The sequence below is a fragment of the Phyllobates terribilis genome, unplaced genomic scaffold, assembly GCF_046119375.1.
Source record: "Phyllobates terribilis strain yellow unplaced genomic scaffold, ASM4611937v1 Scaffold_16__1_contigs__length_26959993, whole genome shotgun sequence".
Lineage (NCBI taxonomy): Eukaryota > Metazoa > Chordata > Amphibia > Anura > Dendrobatidae > Phyllobates > Phyllobates terribilis.
The window spans coordinates 9,296,444-9,313,320 of NW_027362776.1; positions in this window are offsets into that span (position 1 = coordinate 9,296,444).

The window sequence follows — 16,877 nt, forward strand, 5'->3', positions numbered from 1 at the left end:
TGTGATGTCTTAATGGTTGTCATGGCGACAATGATGTCATAATGGTCGTCATGGCGACGATGTCATAATGGTCTTCATGGCAACGGTGATGTCATAATGGTCGTCATGGCAACGGTGATGTCATGATGTCATAATGGTCATCATGGCGACGAAGATGTCATAATGGTTGTCATGGCGACTGTGATTTAATAATGGTCGTAATGGCTACGATGATTTAATAATGGTCGTCATGGCGACGGTGATGTCATAAACGTCGCCATGGCGACGTTGATGTCATAATGGTCGCCATGGCGATGATGATGTCATAATGGTTGCCATGGCGACGATGATGACATAATGTTCATCATGGCGACGATGATATCATATTGGTCGCCATGGCGATGATGATGTCATAATGGTCGCCATGGCGACGATGATGTCATAACGGTCGTCATGGCGACGATGATGTCATAATGGTCGACATGGCGATGATGATGTCATAGCGGTCGTCATGGCGACGATGATGTCATAATGGTCGACATGGCGATGATGATGTCATAATGGTCGTCATGGCGACGATGATGTCATAATGGTCGTCATGGCAACGGTGGTGTCATAATGGTCGCCATGGCGACGATGATGTCATAATGGTTGTCATGGCGACGATGATGTCAGAATGGTCGTCATGGCGACGATGATGTCAGAATGGTCGTCATGGCAACGGTGATGTCATGATGTCATAATGGTCGTCATGGCGACGAAGATGTCATAATGGTTGTCATGGCGACTGTGATTTAATAATTGTCGTAATGGCTACGATGATGTCATAATGGTCGACATGGCGACCGTGATGTCATAATGGTTGCCATGGCGACGATGATGTCATAATGGTTGTCATGGCGACAATGATATCATATTGGTTGTCATGGCGATGATGATGTCATAATGGTTGCCATGGCGACGATGATGTCATAAGGGTCGTCATGGCGACGATATTGTCATAACGGTCATCATGGCGATGATGATGTCATAATGGTCGCCATGGCGACGATGATGTCATAATGGTCGTCATGGCGAATATGATGTCATAATGGTTGTCATGGCGACGATGATGTCATAATGGTCGTCATGGCGACGATAATGTCATAACGGTCATCATGGCGATGATGATGTCATAATGGTCGTCATGGCGATGATGATGTCATAATTGTCGTCAAGGCGACGATGATGTCATAATGGTCGTCATGGCAACGGTGGTGTCATAATGGTCGCCATGGCGACGATGATGTCAAAATGGTTGTCATGGCGACGATGATGTCATAATGGTCGTCATGGCAACGGTGATGTCATAATGGTCGTCATAGCAACGGTGATATCATGATGTCATAATGGTCGTCATGGCGACGAAGATGTCATAATGGTTGTCATGGCGACTGTGATTTAATAATGGTCGTAATGGCTACGATGATGTCATAATGGTCGTCATGGCAACGGTGATGTCATAATGGTCGTCATAGCAACGGTGATATCATGATGTCATAATGGTCGTCATGGCGACGAAGATGTCATAATGGTTGTCATGGCGACTGTGATTTAATAATGGTCGTAATGGCTACGATGATGTCATAATGGTCGACATGGCGACCGTGATGTCATAATGGTTGCCATGGCGACGATGATGTCATAATGGTTGTCATGGCGACAATGATATCATATTGGTTGTCATGGCGATGATGATGTCATAATGGTTGCCATGGCGACGATGATGTCATAAGGGTCGTCATGGCGACGATATTGTCATAACGGTCATCATGGCGATGATGATGTCATAATGGTCGCCATGGCGACGATGATGTCATAATGGTCGTCATGGCGAATATGATGTCATAATGGTTGTCATGGCGACGATGATGTCATAATGGTTGTCATGGCGACAATGATATCATATTGGTTGTCATGGTGATGATGATGTCATAATGGTTGCCATGGCGACGATGATGTCATAATGGTTGTCATGGCGACGATGATGTCATAATGGTAGTCATAGCGACGCTAATGTAATAATGGTCGTCATGGCAACGGTGATGTCATAATGGTCGTCATGGCAACGGTGATGTCATGATGTCATAATGGTCGTCATGGCGACGAAGATGTCATAATGGTTGTCATGGCGACTTTGATTTAATAATGGTTGTAATGGCTACGATGATGTCATAATGGTCGTCATGGCAACGGTGGAGTCATAATGGTCGCCATGGCGACGATGATTTCATAATGGTTGTCATGGCGACGATGATGTCATAATGGTCATCATTGCGATGATGATATCATATTGGTTGTCATGGCGATGATGATGTCATAATTGTTGCCATGGCGACGATGATGTCATAAGGGTCGTCATGGCGACGATAATGTCATAAAGGGTCATCATGGCGATGATGATGCCATAATGGTCGTCATGGCGATTGTAATGTCATAATGGTTGTCATGGCGACGATGATGTCATAATGGTCGTCATGGCGATGATGATGTCATAATGGTCTTCATGGCAACGGTGATGTCATAAAGGTCGTCATGGCAACGGTGATGTCATGATGTCATAATGGTCATCATGGCGACGAAGATGTCATAATGGTTGTCATGGCGACTGTGATTTAATAATGGTCGTAATGGCTACGATGATTTAATAATGGTCGTCATGGCGACGGTGATGTCATAATGGTCGCCATGGCGATGATGATGTCATAATGGTTGCCATGGCGACGATGATGACATAATGGTCATCATGGCGACGATGATGACATAATGGTCATCATGGCGACGATGATATCATATTGGTCGCCATGGCGATGATGATGTCATAATGGTCGTCATGGCGATGATGATGTCATAATTGTCGTCAAGGCGACGATGATGTCATAATGGTCGTCATGGCAACGGTGGTGTCATAATGGCCGCCATGGCGATGATGATGTCATAATGGTTGTCATGGCGACGATGATGTCATAATGGTCGTCATGGCAACGGTGATGTCATGATGTCATAATGGTCGTCATGGCGACGAAGATGTCATAATCGTTGTCATGGCGACTGTGATTTAATAATGGTCGTAATGGCTATGATGATGTCAAAATGGTCGTCATGGCAACGGTGATGTCATAATGGTCGTCATAGCAACGGTGATGTCATGATGTCATAATGGTCGTCATGGCGACGAAGATGTCATAATGGTTGTCATGGCGACTGTGATTTAATAATGGTCGTAATGGCTACGATGATGTCATAATGGTCGACATGGCGACCGTGATGTCATAATGGTTGCCATGGCGACGATGATGTCATAATGGTTGTCATGGCGACAATGATATCATATTGGTTGTCATGGCGATGATGATGTCATAATGGTTGCCATGGCGACGATGATGTCATAAGGGTCGTCATGGCGACGATATTGTCATAACGGTCATCATGGCGATGATGATGTCATAATGGTCGCCATGGCGACGATGATGTCATAATGGTCGTCATGGCGATTGTGATGTCATAATGGTTGTCATGGCGACGATGATGTCATAATGGTCGTCATGGCGACGATGATGTCATAATGGTCGTCATGGCAACGGTGATGTCATAATGGTCGTCATGGCAACGGTGATGTCATGATGTCATAATGGTCGTCATGGTGACGAAGATGTCATAATGGTTGTCATGGCGACTGTGATTTAATAATGGTCGTAATGGCTACGATGATGTCATAATGGTCGTCATGGCGACGGTGATGTCATAATGGTCGACATTGCGAATATGATGTCATAATGGTTGTCATGGCGACGATGATGTCATAATGGTCATCATGGCGACGATGATATATTGGTTGTCATGGCGATGATGATGTCATAATGGTTGCCATGGCGACGATGATGTCATAATGGTTGTCATGGCGACGATGATGTCATAATGGTTGTCATGGCGACGGTGATGCCATAATGGTCGTCATGGCAACGGTGATGTCATAATGGTCGTCATGGCAACGGTGATGTCATAATGGTCGCCATGGCGAAGATGATGTCATAATGGTTGTCATGGCGACTGTGATTTAATAATGGTCGTAATGGCTACGATGATGTCATAATGGTCGTCATGGCAACGGTGATGTCATAATGGTCGCCATGGCGACGATGATGTCATAATGGTTGTCATGGCGACGATGATGTCATAATAGTCATCATGGCAACGAAGATATCATATTGGTTGTCATGGCGATGATGATGTCATAATGGTTGCCATGGCGACGATGATGTCATAAGGGTCGTCATGGCGACGATAATGTCATAAAGGGTCATCATGGCGATGATGATGCCATAATGGTTGTCATGGCGATTGTGATGTCATAATGGTTGTCATGGCGACGATGATGTCATAATGGTCGTCATGGCGACGATAATGTCATAACGGTCATCATGGCGATGATGATGTCATAATGGTCGTCATGGCGATGATGATGTCATAATTGTCGTCAAGGCGACGATGATGTCATAATGGTCGTCATGGCAACGGTGGTGTCATAATGGTCGCCATGGCGACGATGATGTCATAATGGTTGTCATGGCGACGATGATGTCATAATGGTTGTCATGGCGACGATGATGTCATAGTGGTCGTCATGGCAACGGTGATGTCATGATGTCATAATGGTCGTCATGGCGACGAAGATGTCATAATGGTTGTCATGGCGACTGTGATTTAATAATGGTCGTAATGGCTACGATGATGTCATAATGGTCGTCATGGCAACGGTGATGTCATAATGGTCGTCATAGCAACGGTGATGTCATGATGTCATAATGGTCGTCATGGCGACGAAGATGTCATAATGGTTGTCATGGCGACTGTGATTTAATAATGGTCGTAATGGCTACGATGATGTCATAATGGTCGACATGGCGACCGTGATGTCATAATGGTTGCCATGGCGACGATGATGTCATAATGGTTGTCATGGCGACAATGATATCATATTGGTTGTCATGGCGATGATGATGTCATAATGGTTGCCATGGCGATGATGATGTCATAAGGGTCGTCATGGCGACGATATTGTCATAACGGTCATCATGGCGATGATGATGTCATAATGGTCGCCATGGCGACGATGATGTCATAATGGTCGTCATGGCGAATATGATGTTATAATGGTTGTCATGGCGACGATGATGTCATAATGGTTGTCATGGCGACAATGATATCATATTGGTTGTCATGGCGATGATGATGTCATAATGGTTGCCATGGCGACGATGATGTCATAATGGTTGTCATGGCGACGATGATGTCATAATGGTCGTCATGGCGACGCTAATGTAATAATGGTCGTCAGGGCAACGGTGATGTCATAATGGTCGTCATGGCAACGGTGATGTCATGATGTCATAATGGTCGTCATGGCGACGAAGATGTCATAATGGTTGTCATGGCGACTTTGATTTAATAATGGTCGTAATGGCTACGATGATGTCATAATGGTCGTCATGGCAACGGTGGAGTCATAATGGTCGCCATGGCGACGATGATGTCATAATGGTTGTCATGGCGACGATGATGTCATAATGGTCATCATTGCGACGATGATATCATATTGGTTGTCATGGCGATTATGATGTCATAATGGTTGCCATGGCGACGATGATGTCATAAGGGTCGTCATGGCGACGATAATGTCATAAAGGGTTATCATGGCGACGATGATGTCATAATGGTCTTCATGGCAACGGTGATGTCATACTGGTCGTCATGGCAACGGTGATGTCATGATGTCATAATGGTCATCATGGCGACGAAGATGTCATAATGGTTGTCATGGCGACTGTGATTTAATAATGGTCGTAATGGCTACGATGATTTAATAATGGTCGTCATGGCGACGGTGATGTCATAATGGTCGCCATGGCGATGATGATGTCATAATGGTTGCCATGGCGACCATGATGACATAATGGTCATCATGGCGACGATGATATCATATTGGTCGCCATGGCGATGATGATGTCATAATGGTCGCCATGGCGACGATGATGTCATAATGGTCGTCATGGCGACGATGATGTCATAATGGTCGACATGGCGATGATGATGTCATAGCGGTCATCATGGCGATGATGATGTCATAATGGTCGTCATGGCAACGGTGATATCATGATGTCATAATGGTCGTCATGGCGACGAAGATGTCATAATGGTTGTCATGGCGACTGTGATTTAATAATGGTCGTAATGGCTATGATGATGTCAAAATGGTCGTCATGGCAACGGTGATGTCATAATGGTCGTCATAGCAACGGTGATGTCATGATGTCATAATGGTCGTCATGGCGACGAAGATGTCATAATGGTTGTCATGGCGACTGTGAATTAATAATGGTCGTAATGCCTACGATGATGTCATAATGGTCGACATGGCGACCGTGATGTCATAATAGTTGCCATGGCGACGATGATGTCATAATGGTTGTCATGGCGACAATGATATATTGGTTGTCATGGCGATGATGATGTCATAATGGTTGCCATGGCGACGATGATGTCATAAGGGTCGTCATGGCGACGATATTGTCATAACGGTCATCATGGCGATGATGATGTCATAATGGTCGCCATGGCGACGATGATGTCATAATGGTCGTCATGGCGAATATGATGTCATAATGGTTGTCATGGCGACGATGATGTCATAATGGTTGTCATGGCGACAATGATATCATATTGGTTGTCATGGCGATGATGATGTCATAATGGTTGCCATGGCGACGATGATGTCATAATGGTTGTCATGGCGACGATGATGACATAATGGTCGTCATGGCAACGCTAATGTAATAATGGTCGTCATGGCAACGGTGATGTCATAATGGTCGTCATGGCAACGGTGATGTCATGATGTCATAATGGTCGTCATGGCGACGAAGATGTCATAATGGTTGTCATGGCGACTGTGATTTAATAATGGTCGTAATGGCTACGATGATGTCATAATGGTCGTCATGGCAACGGTGATGTCATAATGGTCGCCATGGCGACGATGATGTCATAATGGTTGTCATGGCGACGATGATGTCATAATGGTCATCATTGCGACGATGATATCATATTAGTTGTCATGGCGATGATGATGTCATAATGGTTGCCATGGCGACGATGATGTCATAAGGGTCGTCATGGCGACGATAATGTCATAAAGGGTCATCATGGCGATGATGATGCCATAATGGTCGTCATGGCGATTGTGATGTCTTAATGGTTGTCATGGCGACAATGATGTCATAATGGTCGTCATGGCGACGATGTCATAATGGTCTTCATGGCAACGGTGATGTCATATGGTCGTCATGGCAACGGTGATGTCATGATGTCATAATGGTCATCATGGCGACGATGATGTCATAATGGTTGTCATGGCGACGATGATGTCAGAATGGTCGTCATGGCGACGATGATGTCAGAATGGTCGTCATGGCAACGGTGATGTCATGATGTCATAATGGTCGTCATGGCGACGAAGATGTCATAATGGTTGTCATGGCGACTGTGATTTAATAATTGTCGTAATGGCTACGATGATGTCATAATGGTCGACATGGCGACCGTGATGTCATAATGGTTGCCATGGCGACGATGATGTCATAATGGTTGTCATGGCGACAATGATATCATATTGGTTGTCATGGCGATGATGATGTCATAATGGTTGCCATGGCGACGTTGATGTCATAAGGGTCGTCATGGCGACGATATTGTCATAACGGTCATCATGGCGATGATGATGTCATAATGGTCGCCATGGCGACGATGATGTCATAATGGTCGTCATGGCGAATATGATGTCATAATGGTTGTCATGGCGACGATGATGTCATAATGGTCGTCATGGCGACGATAATGTCATAACGGTCATCATGGCGATGATGATGTCATAATGGTCGTCATGGCGATGATGATGTCATAATTGTCGTCAAGGCGACGATGATGTCATAATGGTCGTCATGGCAACGGTGGTGTCATAATGGTCGCCATGGCGACGATGATGTCAAAATGGTTGTCATGGCGACGATGATGTCATAATGGTCGTCATGGCAACGGTGATGTCATGATGTCATAATGGTCGTCATGGCGACGAAGATGTCATAATGGTTGTCATGGCGACTGTGATTTAATAATGGTCGTAATGGCTACGATGATGTCATAATGGTCGTCATGGCAACGGTGATGTCATAATGGTCGTCATAGCAACGGTGATATCATGATGTCATAATGGTCGTCATGGCGACGAAGATGTCATAATGGTTGTCATGGCGACTGTGATTTAATAATTGTCGTAATGGCTACGATGATGTCATAATGGTCGACATGGCGACCGTGATGTCATAATGGTTGCCATGGCGACGATGATGTCATAATGGTTGTCATGGCGACAATGATATCATATTGGTTGTCATGGCGATGATGATGTCATAATGGTTGCCATGGCGACGATGATGTCATAAGGGTCGTCATGGCGACGATATTGTCATAACGGTCATCATGGCGATGATGATGTCATAATGGTCGCCATGGCGACGATGATGTCATAATGGTCGTCATGGCGAATATGATGTCATAATGGTTGTCATGGCGACGATGATGTCATAATGGTTGTCATGGCGACAATGATATCATATTGGTTGTCATGGTGATGATGATGTCATAATGGTTGCCATGGCGACGATGATGTCATAATGGTTGTCATGGCGACGATGATGTCATAATGGTAGTCATAGCGACGCTAATGTAATAATGGTCGTCATGGCAACGGTGATGTCATAATGGTCGTCATGGCAACGGTGATGTCATGATGTCATAATGGTCGTCATGGCGACGAAGATGTCATAATGGTTGTCATGGCGACTTTGATTTAATAATGGTTGTAATGGCTACGATGATGTCATAATGGTCGTCATGGCAACGGTGGAGTCATAATGGTCGCCATGGCGACGATGATGTCATAATGGTTGTCATGGCGACGATGATGTCATAATGGTCATCATTGCGATGATGATATCATATTGGTTGTCATGGCGATGATGATGTCATAATTGTTGCCATGGCGACGATGATGTCATAAGGGTCGTCATGGCGACGATAATGTCATAAAGGGTCATCATGGCGATGATGATGCCATAATGGTCGTCATGGCGATTGTAATGTCATAATGGTTGTCATGGCGACGATGATGTCATAATGGTCGTCATGGCGATGATGATGTCATAATGGTCTTCATGGCAACGGTGATGTCATAAAGGTCGTCATGGCAACGGTGATGTCATGATGTCATAATGGTCATCATGGCGACGAAGATGTCATAATGGTTGTCATGGCGACTGTGATTTAATAATGGTCGTAATGGCTACGATGATTTAATAATGGTCGTCATGGCGACGGTGATGTCATAATGGTCGCCATGGCGATGATGATGTCATAATGGTTGCCATGGCGACGATGATGACATAATGGTCATCATGGCGACGATGATGACATAATGGTCATCATGGCGACGATGATATCATATTGGTCGCCATGGCGATGATGATGTCATAATGGTCGTCATGGCGATGATGATGTCATAATTGTCGTCAAGGCGACAATGATGTCATAATGGTCGTCATGGCAACGGTGGTGTCATAATGGCCGCCATGGCGATGATGATGTCATAATGGTTGTCATGGCGACGATGATGTCATAATGGTCGTCATGGCAACGGTGATGTCATGATGTCATAATGGTCGTCATGGCGACGAAGATGTCATAATCGTTGTCATGGCGACTGTGATTTAATAATGGTCGTAATGGCTATGATGATGTCAAAATGGTCGTCATGGCAACGGTGATGTCATAATGGTCGTCATAGCAACGGTGATGTCATGATGTCATAATGGTCGTCATGGCGACGAAGATGTCATAATGGTTGTCATGGCGACTGTGATTTAATAATGGTCGTAATGGCTACGATGATGTCATAATGGTCGACATGGCGACCGTGATGTCATAATGGTTGCCATGGCGACGATGATGTCATAATGGTTGTCATGGTGACAATGATATCATATTGGTTGTCATGGCGATGATGATGTCATAATGGTTGCCATGGCGACGATGATGTCATAAGGGTCGTCATGGCGACGATATTGTCATAACGGTCATCATGGCGATGATGATGATGTCATAATGGTCGCCATGGCGACGATGATGTCATAATGGTCGTCATGGCGATTGTGATGTCATAATGGTTGTCATGGCGACGATGATGTCATAATGGTCGTCATGGCGACGATGATGTCATAATGGTCGTCATGGCAACGGTGATGTCATAATGGTCGTCATGGCAACGGTGATGTCATGATGTCATAATGGTCGTCATGGTGACGAAGATGTCATAATGGTTGTCATGGCGACTGTGATTTAATAATGGTCGTAATGGCTACGATGATGTCATAATGGTCGTCATGGCGACGGTGATGTCATAATGGTCGACATTGCGAATATGATGTCATAATGGTTGTCATGGCGACGATGATGTCATAATGGTCATCATGGCGACGATGATATATTGGTTGTCATGGCGATGATGATGTCATAATGGTTGCCATGGCGACGATGATGTCATAATGGTTGTCATGGCGACGATGATGTCATAATGGTTGTCATGGCGACGGTGATGCCATAATGATCGTCATGGCAACGGTGATGTCATAATGGTCGTCATGGCAACGGTGATGTCATAATGGTCGCCATGGCGAAGATGATGTCATAATGGTTGTCATGGCGACTGTGATTTAATAATGGTCGTAATGGCTACGATGATGTCATAATGGTCGTCATGGCAACGGTGATGTCATAATGGTCGCCATGGCGACGATGATGTCATAATGGTTGTCATGGCGACGATGATGTCATAATAGTCATCATGGCAACGAAGATATCATATTGGTTGTCATGGCGATGATGATGTCATAATGGTTGCCATGGCGACGATGATGTCATAAGGGTCGTCATGGCGACGATAATGTCATAAAGGGTCATCATGGCGATGATGATGCCATAATGGTTGTCATGGCGATTGTGATGTCATAATGGTTGTCATGGCGACGATGATGTCATAATGGTCGTCATGGCGACGATAATGTCATAACGGTCATCATGGCGATGATGATGTCATAATGGTCGTCATGGCGATGATGATGTCATAATTGTCGTCAAGGCGACGATGATGTCATAATGGTCGTCATGGCAACGGTGGTGTCATAATGGTCGCCATGGCGACGATGATGTCATAATGGTTGTCATGGCGACGATGATGTCATAATGGTTGTCATGGCGACGATGATGTCATAGTGGTCGTCATGGCAACGGTGATGTCATGATGTCATAATGGTCGTCATGGCGACGAAGATGTCATAATGGTTGTCATGGCGACTGTGATTTAATAATGGTCGTAATGGCTACGATGATGTCATAATGGTCGTCATGGCAACGGTGATGTCATAATGGTCGTCATAGCAACGGTGATGTCATGATGTCATAATGGTCGTCATGGCGACGAAGATGTCATAATGGTTGTCATGGCGACTGTGATTTAATAATGGTCGTAATGGCTACGATGATGTCATAATGGTCGACATGGCGACCGTGATGTCATAATGGTTGCCATGGCGACGATGATGTCATAATGTTTGTCATGGCGACAATGATATCATATTGGTTGTCATGGCGATGATGATGTCATAATGGTTGCCATGGCGAAGATGATGTCATAAGTGTCGTCATGGCGACGATATTGTCATAACGGTCATCATGGCGATGATGATGTCATAATGGTCGCCATGGCGACGATGATGTCATAATGGTCGTCATGGCGACGATGATGTCATAATGGTTGTCATGGCGAATATGATGTCATAATGGTTGTCATGGCGACAATGATATCATATTGGTTGTCATGGCGATGATGATGTCATAATAGTTGCCATGGCGACGATGATGTCATAATGGTTGTCATGGCGACGATGATGTCATAATGGTCGTCATGGCGACGAAGATGTCATAATGGTTGTCATGGCGACTGTGATTTAATAATGGTCGTAATGGATACGATGATGTCATAATGGTCGTCATGGCAACGGTGATGTCATAATGGTCGTCATAGCAACGGTGATGTCATGATGTCATAATGGTCATCATGGCGACGAAGATGTCATAATGGTTGTCATGGCGACTGTGATTTAATAATGGTCATAATGGCTATGATGATGTCATAATGGTCGACATTGCGACCGTGATGTCATAATGGTTGCCATGGCGACGGTGATGTCATAATGGTCGACATGGCGAATATGATGTCATAATGGTCGTCATGGCGACGAAGATGTCATAATGGTTGTCATGGCGGCTGTGATTTAATAATGGTCGTAATGGCTACGATGATGTCATAATGGTCGTCATGGCAACGGTGATGTCATAATGGTCGCCATGGCGACGATGATGTCATAATGGTTGTCATGGCGACGATGATGTCATAATGGTCATCATGGCGACGAAGATATCATATTGGTTGTCATGGCGATGATGATGTCATAATGGTTGCCATGGCGACGATGATGTCATAAGGGTCGTCATGGCAACGGTGATGTCATAATGGTCGTCATGGCAACGGTGATGTCATGATGTCATAATGGTCGTCATGGCGACGAAGATGTCATAATGGTTGTCATGGCGACTGTGATTTAATAATGGTCGTAATGGCTACGACGATGTCATAATGGTCGTCATGGCGACGGTGATGTCATAATGGTCGCCATGGCGACGATGATGTCATAATGGTCATCATGGCGACGATGATATCATATTGGTTGTCATGGCGATAATGATGTCATAATGGTTGCCATGGCGACGATGATGTCATAATGGTCGTCATGGCGACGATAATGTCATAACGGTCATCATGGCGATGATGATGTCATAATGGTCGTCATGGCGACGATAATGTCATAACGGTCATCATGGCGATGATGATGTCATAATGGTCGTCATGGCGACGATGATGTCATAATAGTCGTCATGGCAACGGTGGTGTGATGATGTCATAATGGTCGTCATGGCAACGGTGATGTCATAATGGTCGTCATAGCAACGGTGATGTCAAGATGTCATATTGTTCATCATGGCGACGATGATATCACATTGGTTGTCATGGCGATGATAATGTCATAATGGTTGTCATGGCGACAATGATATCATATTGGTTGTCATGGCGATGATGATGTCATAATGGTTGCCATGGCGACGATGATGTCATAATGGTTGTCATGGCGACTGTGATTTAATAATGGTCGTAATGGCTGCGATGATGTCATAATGGTCGACATGGCGACCGTGATGTCATAATGGTTGCCATGGCGACGATGATGTCATAATGGTTGTCATGGCGACAATGATATCATATTGGTTGTCATGGCGATGATGATGTCATAATGGTTGCCATGGCGACGATGATGTCATAAGGGTCGTCATGGCGACGATATTGTCATAACGGTCATCATGGCGATGATGATGTCATAATGGTCGCCATGGCGACGATGATGTCATAATGGTCGTCATGGCGAATATGATGTCATAATGGTTGTCATGGCGACGATGATGTCATAATGGTTGTCATGGCGACAATGATATCATATTGGTTGTCATGGCGATGATGATGTCATAATGGTTGCCATGGCGACGATGATGTCATAATGGTTGTCATGGCGACGATGATGTCATAATGGTCGTCATGGCGACGCTAATGTAATAATGGTCGTCATGGCAATGGTGATGTCATAATGGTCGTCATGGCAACGGTGATGTCATGATGTCATAATGGTCGTCATGGCGACGAAGATGTCATAATGGTTGTCATGGCGACTGTGATTTAATAATGGTCGTAATGGCTACGATGATGTCATAATGGTCGTCATGGCAACGGTGATGTCATAATGGTCGCCATGGCGACGATGATGTCATAATGGTTGTCATGGCGACGATGATATCATAATGGTCATCATGGCGACGATGATATCATATTGGTTGTCATGGCGATGATGATGTCATAATGGTTGCCATGGCGACGATGATGTCATAAGGGTCGTCATGGCGACGATAATGTCATAAAGGGTCATCATGGCGATGATGATGCCATAATGGTCGTCATGGCGATTGTGATGTCATAATGGTTGTCATGGCGACGATGATGTCATAATGGTCGTCATGGCGACGATGATGTCATAATGGTCTTCATGGCAACGGTGATGTCATGATGTCATAATGGTCATCATGGCTACGAAGATGTCATAATGGTTGTCATGGCGACTGTGATTTAATAATGGTCGTAATGGCTACGATGATTTAATAATGGTCGTCATGGCGACGTTGATGTCATAAACGTCGCCATGGCGACGTTGATGTCATAATGGTCGCCATGGCGACGATGATGTCATAATGGTTACCATGGCGACGATGATGACATAATGGTCATCATGGCGACGATGGTATCATATTGGTCGCCATGGCGATGATGATGTCATAATGGTCGCAATGGCGACGATGATGTCATAACGGTCATCATGGTGACGATGATGTCATAATGGTCGACATGGCGATGATGATGTCATAACGGTCGTCATGGCGACGATGATGTCATAATGGTCGACATGGCGATGATGATGTCATAATGGTCGTCATGGCGACGATGATGTCATAATGGTCGTCATGGCAACAGTGGTGTCATAATGGTCGCCATGGCGACGATGATGTCATAATCTTCGTCATGGCAATGGTGATGTCATGATGTCATAATGGTCGTCATGGCGACGAAGATGTCATAATGGTTGTCATGGCGACTGTGATTTAATAATGGTCGTAATGGCTACGATGATGTCATAATGGTCGTCATGGCAACGGTGATGTCATAATGGTCGTCATAGCAACGGTGATGTCATGATGTCATAATGGTCATCATGGAGACGAAGATGTCATAATGGTTGTCATGGCGACTGTGATTTAATAATGGTCATAATGGCTACGATTATGTCATAATGGTCGACATGGCGACCGTGATGTCATAATGGTTGCCATGGCGACGATGAAGTCATAATGGTTGTCATGGCGACAATGATATCATATTGGTTGTCATGGCGATGATGATGTCATAATGATTGCCATGGCGACGATGATGTCATAAGGGTCGTCATGGCGACGATATTGTCATAACGGTCATCATGGCGATGATGATGTCATAATGGTCGCCATGGCGACGATGATGTCATAATGGTCGTCATGGCGATTGTGATGTCATAATGGTTGTCATGGCGACGATGATGTCATAATGGTCGTCATGGCGACGATGATGTCATAATGGTCGTCATGGCAACGGTGATGTCATAATGGTCGTCATGGCAACGGTGATGTCATGATGTCATAATGGTCGTCATGGCGACGAAGATGTCATAATGGTTGTCATGGCGGCTGTGATTTAGTAATGGTCGTAATGGCTACGATGATGTCATAATGGTCGTCATGGCAAGGGTGATGTCATAATGGTCGCCATGGCGACGATGATGTCATAATGGTTGTCATGGCGACGCTGATGTCATAATGGTCATCATGGCGACGAAGATATCATATTGGTTGTCAAGGCGATGATGATGTCATAATGGTTGCCATGGCGACGATGATGTCATAAGGGTCGTCATGGCGACGATAATGTCATAAAGGGTCATCATGGCGATGATGATGCCATAATGGTCGTCATGGCGATTGTGATGTCATAATGGTTGTCATGGCGACGATGATGTCATAATGGTCGTCATGGCGACGATGATGTCATAATGGTCGTCATGGCAACGGTGATGTCATAATGGTCGTCATGGCAACGGTGATGTCATGATGTCATAATTGTCGTCAAGGCGACGAAGATGTCCTAATGGTTGTCATGGCGACTGTGATTTAATAATGGTCGTAATGGCTACGACGATGTCATAATGGTCGTCATGGCGACGGTGATGTCATAATGGTCGCCATGGCGACGATGATGTCATAATGGTTGTCATGGCGACGATGATGTCATAATGGTCATCATGGCGACGATGATATCATATTGGTTGTCATGGCGATGATGATGTCATAATGGTTGCCATGGCGACGATGATGTCATAAGGGCCGTCATGGCGACGATAATGTCATAACGGTCATCATGGCGATGATGATGTCATAATGGTCGTCATGGCGATGATGATGTCCTAATTGTCGTCAAGGCGACGATGATGTCATAATAGTCGTCATGGCAACGGTGGTGTCTTGATGTCATAATGGTCGTCATGGCGACGAAGATGTCATAATGGTTGTCATGGCGACTGTGATTTAATAATGGTCGTAATGGCTACGATGATGTCATAATGGTCGTCATGGCAACGGTGATGTCATAATGGTCGTCATAGCAACGGTGATGTCATGATGTCATAATGGTCGTCATGGCGACGAAGATGTCATAATGGTTGTCATGGCAACTGTGATTTAATAATGGTCGTAATGGCTACGATGATGTCATAATGGTCGACATGGCGACCGTGATGTCATAATGGTTGCCATGGCAACGGTGATGTCATAATGGTCGTCATAGCAACGGTGATGTCATGATGTCATAATGGTCATCATGGCGACGATGATATCACATTGGTTGTCATGGCGATGATGATGTCATAATGGTTGTCATGGCGACAATGATATCATATTGGTTGTCATGGCGATGATGATGTCATAATGGTTGCCATGGCGACGAT